The sequence below is a fragment of the Bos grunniens genome, chromosome X, assembly GCF_055505025.1.
Source record: "Bos grunniens cultivar Pamir isolate PY7600 chromosome X, Bosgru_T2T1.0, whole genome shotgun sequence".
NCBI lineage: Eukaryota > Metazoa > Chordata > Mammalia > Artiodactyla > Bovidae > Bos > Bos grunniens.
In genome coordinates, this window is record NC_141194.1 from 89,259,383 (window position 1) to 89,273,865 (window position 14,483).

A 14,483-nucleotide genomic window follows, 5' to 3' on the forward strand; every position below is an offset into this window, starting at 1 on the left:
TGGAGTCCTTACAGGAAGTCTCTTCCCCAAGGGCATAAAGGAGGAGAGCCCTGGGAGTCAGAGGAGACTTAACTTCCTGTAATTACTGCCCTCTGAGTTTGCTACTAGCCTAACATCCAGGGAACTCTTTCCAACAGTACCACCCCTTCAGAGGAGGCCAGCTAGAATCAGGAGGCTTAGGGGATCTTGATACTTGTAGCTACAAACACAGAGAACTCTCTATGCCAGATTCTGCATCAGCTACATTACATTGTGTTCCTTCATTCTATAGACCCAGAGAACTGGGAGGGCCAGCAGTAGGAAACGCTCTGTCCTTGCTACATTGCATCTGTTCTTCCCTGTATTCCTCACAAGGGGAGTCCGATACCAAAATCATCAACTTTCCAAGGTTGCTGAGGCTTACTGAGGTGCTATACTTGTCTAGGGTCATTCAGATGCTACTGGGAGAAACAGGCCAGAATTGAGCTCTATGGAATGTAAGATGACTTCTTGAAGCATAGCTTTACTAAATACTTGGTGCAATATAGGGGGTTCTCTGAAGTTTATGCAAAGTACCTGAGCATTCTAAAAATAATCAAATGGCTAAAATTAAATCTAACACATTCCAGAGGATCATATGAAAACAACAGTAACAACAAACAAACAAAAAAACCTTGAAAGTATAAAGAAAATACCAAACAGAGTTTGATGGGTCACTGTAATGACAGTAGGGGAAAAAAAGCTAAACCATATCCTTTTCTTTAAAAATATATAATCAATGTAGGCAAATATCCCCTAATGCAGTCGTCCCCAACCCTTGGGCCACAGAAAGATACCAGTCCCAGGCCTGCTAAGAACAGGACCTCACAGTAGGAGGTGAGCAGAGGACTGGCAAGCAAGCAAGAAAAGATTCATCTGCACCTCTCCACCACTAGGTTTACTGTCTGAACCATCCCACCCTCCCTTAGAGCCGGAACTGTAGCTCTGAAAGCTTCAAATCAGATGGGTTTCTAAAGAGAGAAGGAGGGAGAAGCCTGGGCTCCAGTTCATGAACCAGAACTTTCTGGAAATTGTAATATCTTCTGGAATTTTCCAATATTTTCCCTTCCCAGATCTCTATGCCCTGAAAGAAGAATTCTAGGGCCGAGAGAGGTGAAGAAACCCTCACAAGAGGGTGTGAACATCTGAGGTGAGGGAAATGTAAGGCAGAAATGCATACGAATACATAGATACCCTGTCAAGTGAAAAGATGAAAATTTTGACTTTTTATGAAACATTATCATATGAATATTTTTCTAACACATAAATATATGAACTTTTCTGTCAATTAGTTATTATTTTCAGTGTTCCTCTTGACAAATTAGCCTAGTCATAAAATTTGAAACATTAAAAATATATTCTTAGAAACTCACATGATTCTGTACCTTACACCTACATGATCCCTTCACCATGACTCACAGATACCCAAGACATCCAATGCAAAAGGATTGGTGCACATTTTCCTGAAGTGTTTCTCTTCTGGTAATGTGTGTTTTGTGTATATGTGCTTTCACAAGGTGGGGGTGGGGTGGGGTGGGGGTGTGATAAGTCACTCAGTTCATATTAATGTAATCTAAGTTACTTTTCATTCCAATCCCAAAGAAAGGCAATGCCAAAGAATGCTCAAACTACTGCACAATTGCACTCATTTCACACGCTAGTAAAGTGATGCTTAAAATTCTTCAAGCCAGGGTTCAGCAATACGTGAACTGTGAACTTCCAGATGTTCAAGCTGGTTTTAGAAAAGGCAGAGGAACCAGAGATCAAATTGCCAACATCCACTGGATCACCCAAAAAGCAAGAGAGTTCCAGAAAAACATCTATTTCTGCTTTATTGACTATGCCAAAGCCTTTGACTGTGTGGATCATAACAAACTGTGGAAAATTGTCAAAGAGATAGGAATACCAGACCACCTGACCTTCCTCTTGAGAAACCTGTATGCAGGTCAGGAAGCAACAGTTAGAACTGGACATGGAACAACAGACTGGTTCTGAATAGGAAAAGGAGTATGTCAAGGCTGTATATTTTCACCCTGCTTATTTAACTTATATGCAGAATACATCATAAGAAACACTGGGCTGGAGGAAGCACAAGCTGGAATCAAGATTGCCGGGAGAAACATCAATAACCTCAGATATGCAGATGACACCACCCTTATGGCAGAAAGTGAAGAAGAACTAAAGAGCCTCTTGATGAAAGTGAAAGAGGAGAGTGAAAAATTTGGCTTAAAGCTCAACATTCAGAAAACTAAGATCATGGCATCCAGTCTCTTCACTTCAAGCCAAATAGATGGGGAAACAGTGGCTGACTTTATTTTTCTGGGCTCCAAAATCACTGCAGATGGTGATTTCAGCCATGAAATTAAAAGACGCTTACTCCTTGGAAGGAAAGTTATGACCAACCTAGACAGCATATTAAAAAGCAGAGACATTACTTTGTCAACAAAGGTCCATCTAGTCAAGGCTGTGGTTTTTCAGTGGTAATGTATAGATGTGAGAGTTGGACTATAAAGAAAGCTGAACGCTGAAGAATTGATGCTTTTGAACTGTGGTGTTGGAGAAGACTCTTGAGAGTCCCTTGGACTGCAAGGAGATCCTCCCAGTCCATCCTAAAGGAGATCTGTCCCGGGTTTTCATTGGAAGGACTGATGTTGAGGCTGAAACTCCAATACATTGGCCACCTGATGCGAAGAGCTGACTCATTTGAAAAGACCCTGATGCTGGGAAAGCTTGAGGGCAGGAGGAGAAGGGGACGATAGAGGATAAGATGGTTGGATGGCATCACCGACTCAATAGACATGCGTTTTAGTGATCACATCATCGTGATTATCTTGGTCGTGAATATCTTTTTTGTACAGTTCTTCTGTGTATTCTTGCCACCTCTTCTTAATATCTTCTGCTTCTGTTAGGTCCATACCATTTCTGTCCTTTATTGTGCCCATCTTTGCATGAAATGTTCCCTTGGTATCTCTAATTTTCTGGAAGATATCTCTAGTCTTTCCCATTCTGTTGCTTTCCTCTATTTCTTTGCATTGATCACTGAGGAAGGCTTTCTTATCTCTTCTTGCTATTCTTTGGAACTCTGCATTCAGATGCTTATATCTTTCCTTTTCTCCTTTGCTTTTCGCTTCTCTTCTTTTCACAGCTATTTGTAAGGCCTCCCCAGACAGCCATTTTGCTTTTTTGCATTTCTTTTCCATGGGGATGGTCTTGATCCCTGTCTCCTGTACAATGTCACGAGCTTCAGTTCATCAGGCACTCTACCTATCAGATCTAGGCCCTTAAATCTATTTCTCACTTCCACTGTATAATCATAAGGGATTTGATTTAGGTCATACCTGAATGGTCTAGTGGTTTTCCCTACTTTCTTCAATTTAAGACTGAATTTGGCAACAAGGAGTTCATGATCTGAGCCACAGTCAGCTCCCAGTCTTGTTTTTGCTGACTGTATAGAGCTTCTCCATCTTTGACTGCAAAGAATATAATCAATCTGATTTTGATGTTGACCATCTGGTGATGTCCATGTGTAGAGTCTTCTCTTGTGTTGTTGGAAGAGGGTGTTTGCTATGCCCAGTGCGTTCTCTTGGCAGAACTCTATCAGCCTTTGCCCTGCTTCATTCCGTATTCCGAGACCAAATTTGCCTGTTACTCCAGGTGTTTCTTGACTTCCTACTTTTGCATTCCAGTCCCCTATAATGAAAAGGACATCTTTTTTGCGTGTTAGTTCTAAAAGGTCTTGTAGGTCTTCATAGAACCGTTCAAATTCAGCTTCTTCAGCATTACTGGTTGGGGCATAGATTTGGATTACTGTGATATTGAATGGTTTACCTTGGAAAAGAACAGAGATCATTCTGTTGTTTTTGAGATTGCATCCAAGTACTGCATTTTGAACTCTTTTGTTGACCATGATGGCTACTCCATTTCTTCTAAGGGATTCCTGCCTGCAGTGGTAGATATAATGGTCATCTGAGTTAAATTCACCCTTTCCAGTCCATTTTATTTCGCTGATTCCTAGAATGTCAAAGTTCACTTTTGCCACCTCTTGTTTGACCACTTCCAATTTGCCCTGATTAATGGACCTAGCATTCCAGGTTCCTATGCAATATGGCTCTTTACAGCATCGGACCTTGCTTCTATCACCAGTCACATCCACAGCTGGGTATTCTTTTTGCTTTGGCTCCATCCCTTCATTCTTTCTGGAGTTATTTCTCCACTGATCTCCAGTAGCATATTGGGCACTTACCGATCTGGGGAGTTCCTCTTTCAGTATCCTATCATTTTGCCTTTTCATACTGTTCATGGGGTTCTCAAGGCAAGAATACTGAAGTGGTTTGCCATTCCCTTCTCCAGTGGACCACATTCTGTCAGATCTCTCCACCATGACCTGCCCATCTTGGGTTGCCCCACGGGCATGGCTTAGTTTCATTGCATTAGACAAGGCTGTGGTCCATGTGATTATATTGACTAGCTTGCTGTGATTATGGTTTCAGTGTGTCTGCCCTCTGATGCCTCTCGCAACACCTACCATCTTACTTGGGTTTCTCTTACCTTGGATGAGGGTTATCTCCTCACCACTGCCCCTCCTGGCCTTGAACGTAGAGTAGCTCCTCTCAGCTTTCCTGCGCCTGCACAGCCACCACTCCTTGGACGTGGGGAAACAGTGGCTGACTTTATTTTTCTGGGCTCCAAAATCACTGCAGATAGTGATTGCAGCCATGAAATTAAAAGACGCTTATTCCTTGGAAGGAAAGTTATGACCAACCTAGACAGCATATTAAAAAGCAGAGATATTACTTTGTCAACAAAGGTCTGTCTAGTCAAGGCTATGGTTTTTCCAGTGGTCCTGTATGGATGTGAGATTTGGACTATAAAGAAAGCTGAACGCTGAAGAATTGATGCTTTTGAACTGTGGTGTTGGAGAAGACTCTTGAGAGTCCCTTGGACTGCAAGGAGATCCAACCAGTTCATCCTAAAGGAGATCAGTCCTGGGTGTTCATTGGGAGGACTGATGTTGAGGCTGAAGCTCCAATATATTGGCCACCTGATGTGAAGAGCTGACTCATTTGAAAAGACCCTGATGCTGGGAAAGATCGAGGGCAGGAGGAGAAGGGGACAACAGAGAATGAGATAGTTGGATGGCATCACCGACTCGATGGACATGGGTTTGGGTGGGCTCTGGGAGTTGGTAAGGGACAGGGAGGCCTGGCGTGCTGCACTTCATGGCATTGCAAGGAGTCAGACATGACTGAGTGACTGAACTGAACTGAATTGAAGGTACAAAAAATAAATTAAAATAAAATTTTCATTTATATAAATATTTGTATGCAAATTCATTGTTTTGTTTATTATGATATCTTCAGATTTTCATTTCCTCAATTAATGGTTTGGTATCTTTCCAGATCTTGATTAAAGAGCACTTGCTTTTTAGCTGAGTTGAATTATTTGCAGTCATCTTTTGTCCTTTTCTCTGCTGATTAACAGAAATCCTATTTGTTCTTTCATGTAAGCACAAAATCTGTAATATCCTTTGAAATGTTGTCTTCCATCTTTTCAATTTTTAAATTATTTTCTCCTGTGCCAGCAAAGAAATTGCTGTAATTTTCATGGATTTTCTAAATTTAAATATAGCACAGCTATGACTGAAAAAATAAGTAATACCTAGAGTTGCATCAAATACAGGTCCACTGGGAATTCTAGATTCAAACCTTGAAGGCCTCAGAGTAAAATGGAAAAGAGCTTTAGATCATATAATATTTGAATACGTGTTTGCTTATAGGAGATGCCATGTAAAGTGCTTCTGGCCTAAAATAATTCTATAAATGATCATTTCCTTCCCTCCTTAGAAGTTAATTTCCTCTGCTTCTACCTGAGCCCCGCACAAATCCCTCAGGACCCTTCAGTCCCTGGGGCCTTGTATCGAGGGAGTGGATTTCATCTCCATCATCTTCAAGACCAAGACGTGGGGGAGAGGGTTGTTTGAGTACCCTATCAGCGTATCATTGACACCAGGACAACCAAAACTAGATATGTGACACAAGAAAAGCTTTGAACTCTGTTACAAACTTTATTAGAGCTATTGAAGAGAAGTTAGGAAAAAAGGCTGAAACTCTTCCAAATGACAAAGTCACATATAAAGGAAATTGAACTATTGGCAAATTATTTACAATATATTTTAGACCGGATGTTTTATATTATATAATATAAATAAATCTTATTAGTAAAAGTGGGTCATTCAGAGTTACGAAAAAAATTTGGATGAGAACCATGAATCACAAACATATAAAGATTAAACAAAACAAGATTACAAAAACAAGTCTATATGCAAGTACATATGAGTGCACATATATTACCATATGCATATATACATAAACATACATCTATATATATGAAAAACAGTATATATACACACTGAGCAAAAATTGGAAGAGAAGATATGTCCATGTAAAAAATATTTATATAATATTGTACACAGAGAAATATATTTGGGGAACATAAGCTAAATTATCAAGAATATTCTTCTTGTGATGAAAAAGATTAAAAATATATACAAATATTTTCTCTGACATATACACATTTTTGCATTTCATTAGTTTTGAAAAGAAATATATTCATTTTAAATCAGAAAAATAAAAAAATGTAAATTGCTCAGTCGTGTCCAATGCTTTGTGACCCCATGGACTGCAGCATGCCAGATTTCTTTGTCTTTCACCATCTCCTGGAGTTTGCTCAAACTCATGTCCATTGAGTCGGTGATGTCATCAAAACATCTCGTTCTTTGTCATCCCCTTTTCCTCCTGCATTCAGTCTTTCCCAGCATCAGGGTCTTTTCCAATGAGTCCACTTTTCCCATTGGGTGGCCAAAGTATTGGAGCTTCAGCTTCAGCATCAGTCCTTCCAATGAATATGCAAGGTTGATTTCCATTAGCATTGACTTGTTTGATCTCCTTGTAGTCCAAGGACTCTCAAGAGTCTTCTCCAACACCACAGCTCAAAAGCATCAATTCTTCATGCTCAGTCTTCTTTACAGTCCAAATTTCACATCCATTCATGTCTACTGAGAAAACCATAGCTTTGACTAGACAGACCTTTATTGGCTAAGTAATATCTCTGCTTTTTCATATGCTCTGTAGGTTTGTCATAGCTTTTCCTGCAAGGAGCAAGTGTATTTTAATTTCATGGCTGCAGCCAATGTCTGCAGTGATTTTCCAGCCCAAGAAAATAAAGTTTGTCACTGATGGAGACCTTCCACCTTTTCCTTCTCTGTGGTGTTCACTGCTTGGCTAACTGGGTGGTTAAACACATGATCTTGCCTTCATTTCAAGAGAGTTTATTTGGGAGGAACAGAGCAATGTGTGTTCTGAAACTACTTTCAACTCAAGACCTTCGTTAAAGTCCTAGGAATAGGAGTTTGTTCCCAACTGCTGAATGTGAGGTTTGTGTAGAGATAAATTCCTTTCTCCTATACATATGTGATTTCCCTGAAGCTGCTAAATTGGGATGGTCGTACAGTAGATTCATAAATGACTTCTGAGTCCAACCTATTACCAAAGTCTCTTGGCTAAGAGGTGTCCCCATTCTGATGCTGAGTCACTTTTTTAGGAAAAGGACTGGGGATTTGTATTTATACATATTGTTGTGCAATTGCCAAGTCATGTATGACTCTGCGACCTCATGGATTGCAGCATGCCAAAATTCCCTGTTCTTCACTGTCTCCTGGAGTTTGCTCAAACTCACATCCATTGAGTCAGTGGTGCCATCCAACCATCTCATCCTCTGTCACCCCCTACTCCTCCTGCTCTCAGTCATTCCCAGCATCAGGGTCTTTTCCAATGAGTCTGCTCTTCCCATCAGGTGGCCAAAGTATTGGAGCTTCAGCTTCAGCATGAGCCCTTCCAATGAATATGCAGGGTTGATTTCCTTTAGGATGGACTGGTTGGATCTCCTTTCTGTTCATGAGACTCTCAAGATTCTCTCCAGCACCACAATTTGAAAGCATCAATTCTTCTGTGCTCAACTTTCTTTATGATCCAACTCTGACACCCATACTTATCTACTGGAAGAACCATAGCTTTGACTACTCGGGCCTTTGTCTGCAAAGTATGTCTCTGCTTTTTAATACACTGTCTAGATTTCTCATAGCTTTTCTTCCAAGGAGCATCTTTTAATTTCATGGCTGCAGTCACTGTCTGCAATAATTTTGGAGCAAAAGGGGGAGGGGGAAATCACCACTGTTTCTTCTTTTTCCTCATCTATGTGCCATGAAGTGATGGGACTGGATGCCATGATCTTAGTTTTTTGAATGATGAGTTTAAACCAGCATTTTCACTCTCTTCTTTCACCTTTATCAAAAGGCTGTTTAGTTCTTCTTCACTTTCTGCCATTAATGATACCATCTTCATATCTGAGGTTGTTGATATTTTCCCCATCAATCTTAATTCCAGTTTGTGATTCATCCAGCCTGGCATTTCGCATACGTTCTCTGTGTATAAATTAAACAAGTAGTGTGATGATTACAGCCTTGATGTGCTTCCTTCCCAACTTTGAACCAGTATGTTGTTCCGTGTTTGGTTATAACTGTTGCTCTTTATGTGCACACAGGTTTCTCAGGAGACAAGTAACGTGGTCTAGTTCTCCTGTTTCTTTAAGAATTTTCCATATTTTGTTGTGATCCACAGCTTCAAAGGCTTTAGTGTAATCAATAAATCAGAAGTAGCATGTTTCCAGGCGGCGCTAATAGTAAAGAACCCACCTGCCAATGCATGAGACATAAGAGATGTGGATTCGATCCTTGGGGTGGGAAGATCCCCTGGAGGAGGAAATGCCAATTCACTCCAGTATTCTTGCCTGGAGAATCCCTATGGACAGAGGAGCCTGGCTGGGTACAGTTCATAGGGTAACAAAGAGTCAGACACAACTGAAGGGACTTAGTACAGGTGCTTTTCTGGAATTCCTTGCTTTTTCTATGACCCAACAGATGTTGGTAATTTGATCTTTGACTCCCCTGTCTTTTCTAAATCCACGTGTACATTTGAAAGTTCTCAGTTCACATACTACTGAACCCTGGCTTGATGGATTTTGAGCATGACCTTGCTAGCATGTGAAATGATTTCAATTGTACAGTAGTTTGAACATTCTTTGGCATTGCTCTTCTTTGGGGTTGAAATGAGAACTGACCTTTTCCAGTCTTGTGGCCACTGCTGAGTTTTCCAAACTTGCTGACAAATTGAGTGCAGCATTTTAACAGCATCATCTTTTAGGATTTTAAATAGCTTAGCTGGAATCCCATAACTTTCACTAGCTTTTCATAATAATGTTTCCTAAGGTGCACTTGACTTCACACTCCAGGATGTCTGGCTTTAGGTCAGTAGCCACACCATCATGGCTATCTGATTCATTAAGATCTTTTTTGTATAGTTCTTCTGTATATTCTTGCCACCTCTTCTTAATCTCTTCTGCTTTTGTTAAGTCCTTTCCATTTCCATCTTTTATTGTGCCCATCCTTGCACAAAATGTTCACTTGGTACCTTTATTTTCCTTAAGACATCTCTAGTCTTCCTCATTCTATTGTTTTCCTGTACTTCTTTGCATTATTCACTTAAGAAGACTTATCCAAGACACTTTATTTTATAAAAAATGAAACATGCCTTTAGGAAAAATAATTAAATACCCTTAAAATCCTATTATTCATGGAGAAGGGTTCTTAACAGTTGAGTATATATTTGTTTTTGAGACATTTTACTATATACATATAACTGTTCATCTTAGAGCACAGTAATCAGGTGATAGCCTACTTATCATACTATAAAACCACTTTCTTGAAGCAATATCAATATGGGCTTCCCAGGTGATACTAGTGGTAAAAGAACCCATCTGACAATGCAGGAGACATAAGAGACAGGGGTTTGATCCCTGGGTCAGGAAGATGCCTTTGAGGAGGTCATGACAACTCATTTCAGTACTCCCTCCTGGAGACTCTCATGGACAGAGGAGCCTGGCGGGCTTCAGTCCATAGTGTCGCAAAGAGTCAGACATGATATACACCCATGTAATCATAAAAATGGGATTAGAAACACTAATGGAAAATTAGTGCTATCATGGTGTGATAATTCTAAGAATTGTTAATTATTATTGCTGACTCCCTCAGTTCCCTACACTGTTGTAAGTGCTAAACCTGTACTTGTTCATTAATTCTTCACCGCAGTCTATGAAGAGGAACTACTGTTACCTGACTTTAAACATCAGGGAAATCAAGCACATTAAGGGCATGACTGCAGCCATGAAATTAAAAGACGCTCCTTGGAAGAAAAGCTATGAGAAATCTAGACAGTGTATTAAAAAGCAGAGACATTACTTTGCCGACAAAGGTCCATCTTGTCAAAGCCATAGTTTTTCCAGTGGTCATGTATGGATGTGAGAGTTGGACCATAAAGAAAGCTGAGTGCCGAAGAATTGATGCTTTCAAATTGAGAATCTTGAGAGTCCCTTGAACAGAAAGAAGATCCAACCAGTCCATCCTAACGGAAATCAACCCTGCATATTCATTGGAAGGGCTCATGCTGAAGCTGAAGCTCCAATACTTTGGCCACCTGATGGGAAGAGCAGACTCATTGGAAAAGACCCTGATTCTGGGAATGACTAAGGGCAGGAGGAGTAGGGGGCGACAGAGGATGAGATGGTTGGATTGCACCACTGACTCAATGGATGTGAGTTTGAGCAAACTCCAGGAGACAGTGAAGAACAGGGAATTTTGGCATGCTGCAGGCCATGAGGTCCCAGAGTCATATATGACTTGGCAATTACACAACAATACATTTAAATACCCTAGAGATGGAAATGGCAACCCACTCCAGTATTCTTGCCTGGAGAATCCCATGGACAGAGGAATCTGGCAGGCTTTTCATAGGGTTGCAAGAGTCAGACCTGGCTTAGCGACTAAACCACCACCATGTATAAATACACATCCCCAGCCTTCTATAGAAAAGCGACTCAGAATCAGAATGGGAATACCTCTTAGCCAAGAGACTTAGGTAACAGGGTGTACTCATTCAGGGAAGAGGCACATTGAGGGCAAGGCTAACCAGTCACAAGACTAAACTGTGAACAGATTCTAGGTGACTGCTGAACCCAACATATAACTAGTTCACAGTGCTGCTTCTCACTTGATAAGATTCATTGTCATCAGGGCACACAACTCTTCAGAAAACCATATGCAAATATAAACTCAAAATGGATTATTGAAGACTTAAACATAAGGCCAGAAAATATAAAAGTCTTAGAGGAACACATAGGTAGAACATTCTGACATATAGCAATAAGATACTCTTTGATCCGCCTCCCAGAGTAATGGAAATAAAAACAAAAATAAACAAATGAGATCTAACAAAACTTAAAACCTAACTTTTTGCATAGCAAAGCAAACTCTGAACAAGATGAAAAGACAACCCTCAGAATGGGAGATAATAATTTCAGATGAAACAACTGACAATGGATTAATCTCCAAAAATACAAGCAGCACATGCAGCTCAATATCAGACAAGCAAACAACCCAATCAAAAAATAGACAGAAGACCTAAACAGACACTTCTCCAAATAAGACATACAGATGGGCAATAAACACATGAAAAGATATTCAACATCACTCACTATAGGAGAAATGCAAATCAATACTACAGTGAGGTATCATCTCACACCAATCAGAATAACCATCATCAAAAATTCTACAAACAATAAATGCTGGAGAGGGTGTGGAGAAAAGGAAACCCTCTTGCTCTGTTGGTGGGAATGCAAATTGATACATCCATCATGGAAAACAGTGTGGACATTCCTTAAAAAACTAGGAATAAACTACCATTTTGTTGTTTAGCAGCTCGGTCACGTCTGACCCTTTGCAACTCCGTGGATAGCAGCAAGCCAGGCTTGCCTGTCCTTATGACCCAGAAATCCCACTACTGGTCATATAAGCTGTGGAAACAATAAATGAAACAGATAAATCGACCCCAATGTTCAATGCAGAACTATTTACAATAGCTAGGACATGGAAGCAACCTAGATGTCTATTCACAGATGAATGGATAAATAAGTTTTGGTACATATATGCAATGAAATATTACTCAGCTATAAAAGGAAATGCATTTGACTTGGTTCTAATCAGGGGGATGAACCTGGAGCCTATTATACAATATGAAGTAAGGCAGGAGGGGAAAGACAAATACTGAATATTAATGCATATATATGAAATCTAGTGGAGAAGGAAATGGTAATGCACTCCAGTATTCTTGCCTGGAGAATCCCAGGAACAGAGGAGCCGGGTGGGCTGCCATCTATGGTGTCACACAGAGTTGGACACGAGTGAAGCGACTTAGCAGCAGCAGCAGCATGAAATCTAGAAAGATGTTACAGATGAACCTATCCACAGAGCAGATATGGAGATACATACATAGGGAATAGACTTTTGGACACTGTGGAGGAGGGAGAAATGGGATGATTTGAGAGAGTAGCACTGAAACAGATACATTATCATAAAAAATACATAGCTAGTGGGAATATGCTGTATGACACAGGGAACCAGAACCCTGTGCTCTGTGACAACCTAGAGGGGTGGGCTGGGGAGGGAGAAGGGAGGGAAGTTTAAGAGGGAGGGGACATGTAAGTGATACACTATATGTGTATCATACACCTATAAGTGATTCATGTTGATGGATGGCAGAAATCATCACAATATTGTAACTATCCTTCATTAAAAACAATTTTTTTAAAAGAACCCATTTTACTCTTTCTTATGCAGACATTTATATATTTATCTATACACTTACAAACAAAAGGTAAGATTTTATTTTACTTTTTAAACCCTTCTATCACTATAGAGCTTCCCTAGCAGCTTAGAGGGGAAAGCATTCGCCTGCAATGCAGGACACCTGGTTTCAATCCCTGGGTTGGGAAGATCCCCTGGAGAAGGAAATGGCAACCCACTCCAGTATTCTTGCCTGGAGAATTCCATGGACAGAGGAGCCTGGCAGCCAAAGTCCATGGGGTCACAAAGAGTCGGACATGACTAAGCAACACACACACACACACACACACACACACACACACACACACACACACATCACTATAGTGGGTTGACTTATGTCCAGAAAAAGACATGTCCAAACCTCACACCCCCAACCTGTGATGAGACCTTATTTGGCAGTATGGTCTGTGGACATGAAACTAAGGATCTTGATTTGAAATCATCCTGGATGTATGGAGGAATCTAAATCCAGAAAAAGGAGAGAGAGAGAAATTTGTGACCTCACAAGCCCTCGTAGGATTGCTACCTAACTGCCTCTAAGATTAGCCTTTTCCCACAGACCTCAGAGAGGGGAGGGAGGGCTCAAAGCCCTGAAAAGTGCACAGCCATGACCCCACAGCAAAAGTCAAACAGAAGTCCCTCTGCTGAGGAGCCTGGCATCCCTGAGGAAGCACTGGTCTTCATGGAGTGGTGTCCTGGGGTCTGTGCACCTCAGCAGCCTCAGCTTAAGTGGCCTTAGAGGCTTAGCTGCCCAGGACTAAGGGAGGGTCCTTACCTGGTAAGAGGGAGGAATGGGACTTTGCAAGTGCCTTCTGCCCCACAGAAAGCCTAGTGCCCACCATCTGCCCTACCACAACGGTTGTCAATGTCTGGTAGCAGTCAAGGTTCATTTGTTTCCTTTCTGGATACTTGTCTTTAACACGGACAAATTCACTGCCTTCTGGTGTCATACGGTATACCTGGCTCACAGAACCTTTTTACTTAAAGACATTTGATGCTTCCAATCTCAGAATTCTGGTATTGATGGTGAATACACCTTATAGCATATTAAAACAGCTGTACCCAAACACACCATCCCTTCCTTGTTGGAATGCCAGTGCCGGATCTGTGTGGAAATCCTCAATGAGCCTGTGACACTGCCTTGTAACCACATACTCTGTAAAACATGCTTCAAATCAACTGTCGAAAAGACAAATTTGTGCTGTCTATTCTCTCAACGCTGGATTGCTTTCTGGACTTGCTTCCTCTTCACTTTCTGCCATAAGGGTGGTGTCATCTGCATATCTGAGGTTATTGATATTTCTCCTATCAGTCTTGATGCCAGCTTCTGCTTCATGCAGCCTGGAATTTTGCATGATATACTCTGCATATAAGTTAAATAAGCAGGGTGACAATATGCAGCCTTGACGTACTCCTTTCCCAATCTGGAACCAGTCCATTGTCCCATGTCCGGTTCTGTTGCTTCTTGACCTGCATACAGGTTTCTCAGGAGGCAGGTAAGGTGTTCTGTTATTCCCATCTCTTGAAGAATTTTCCACAGTTTGTTGTGATCCCCACCGTCAAATAGTTTGGCATAGTCAATAAAGCAGAAGTAGATTTTTTCTCTATAATTCTCTTGCTTTTTCTATGATCCAACAGATATTGGTATTTGATCTCTTGTTCCTCTGCCTTTTCT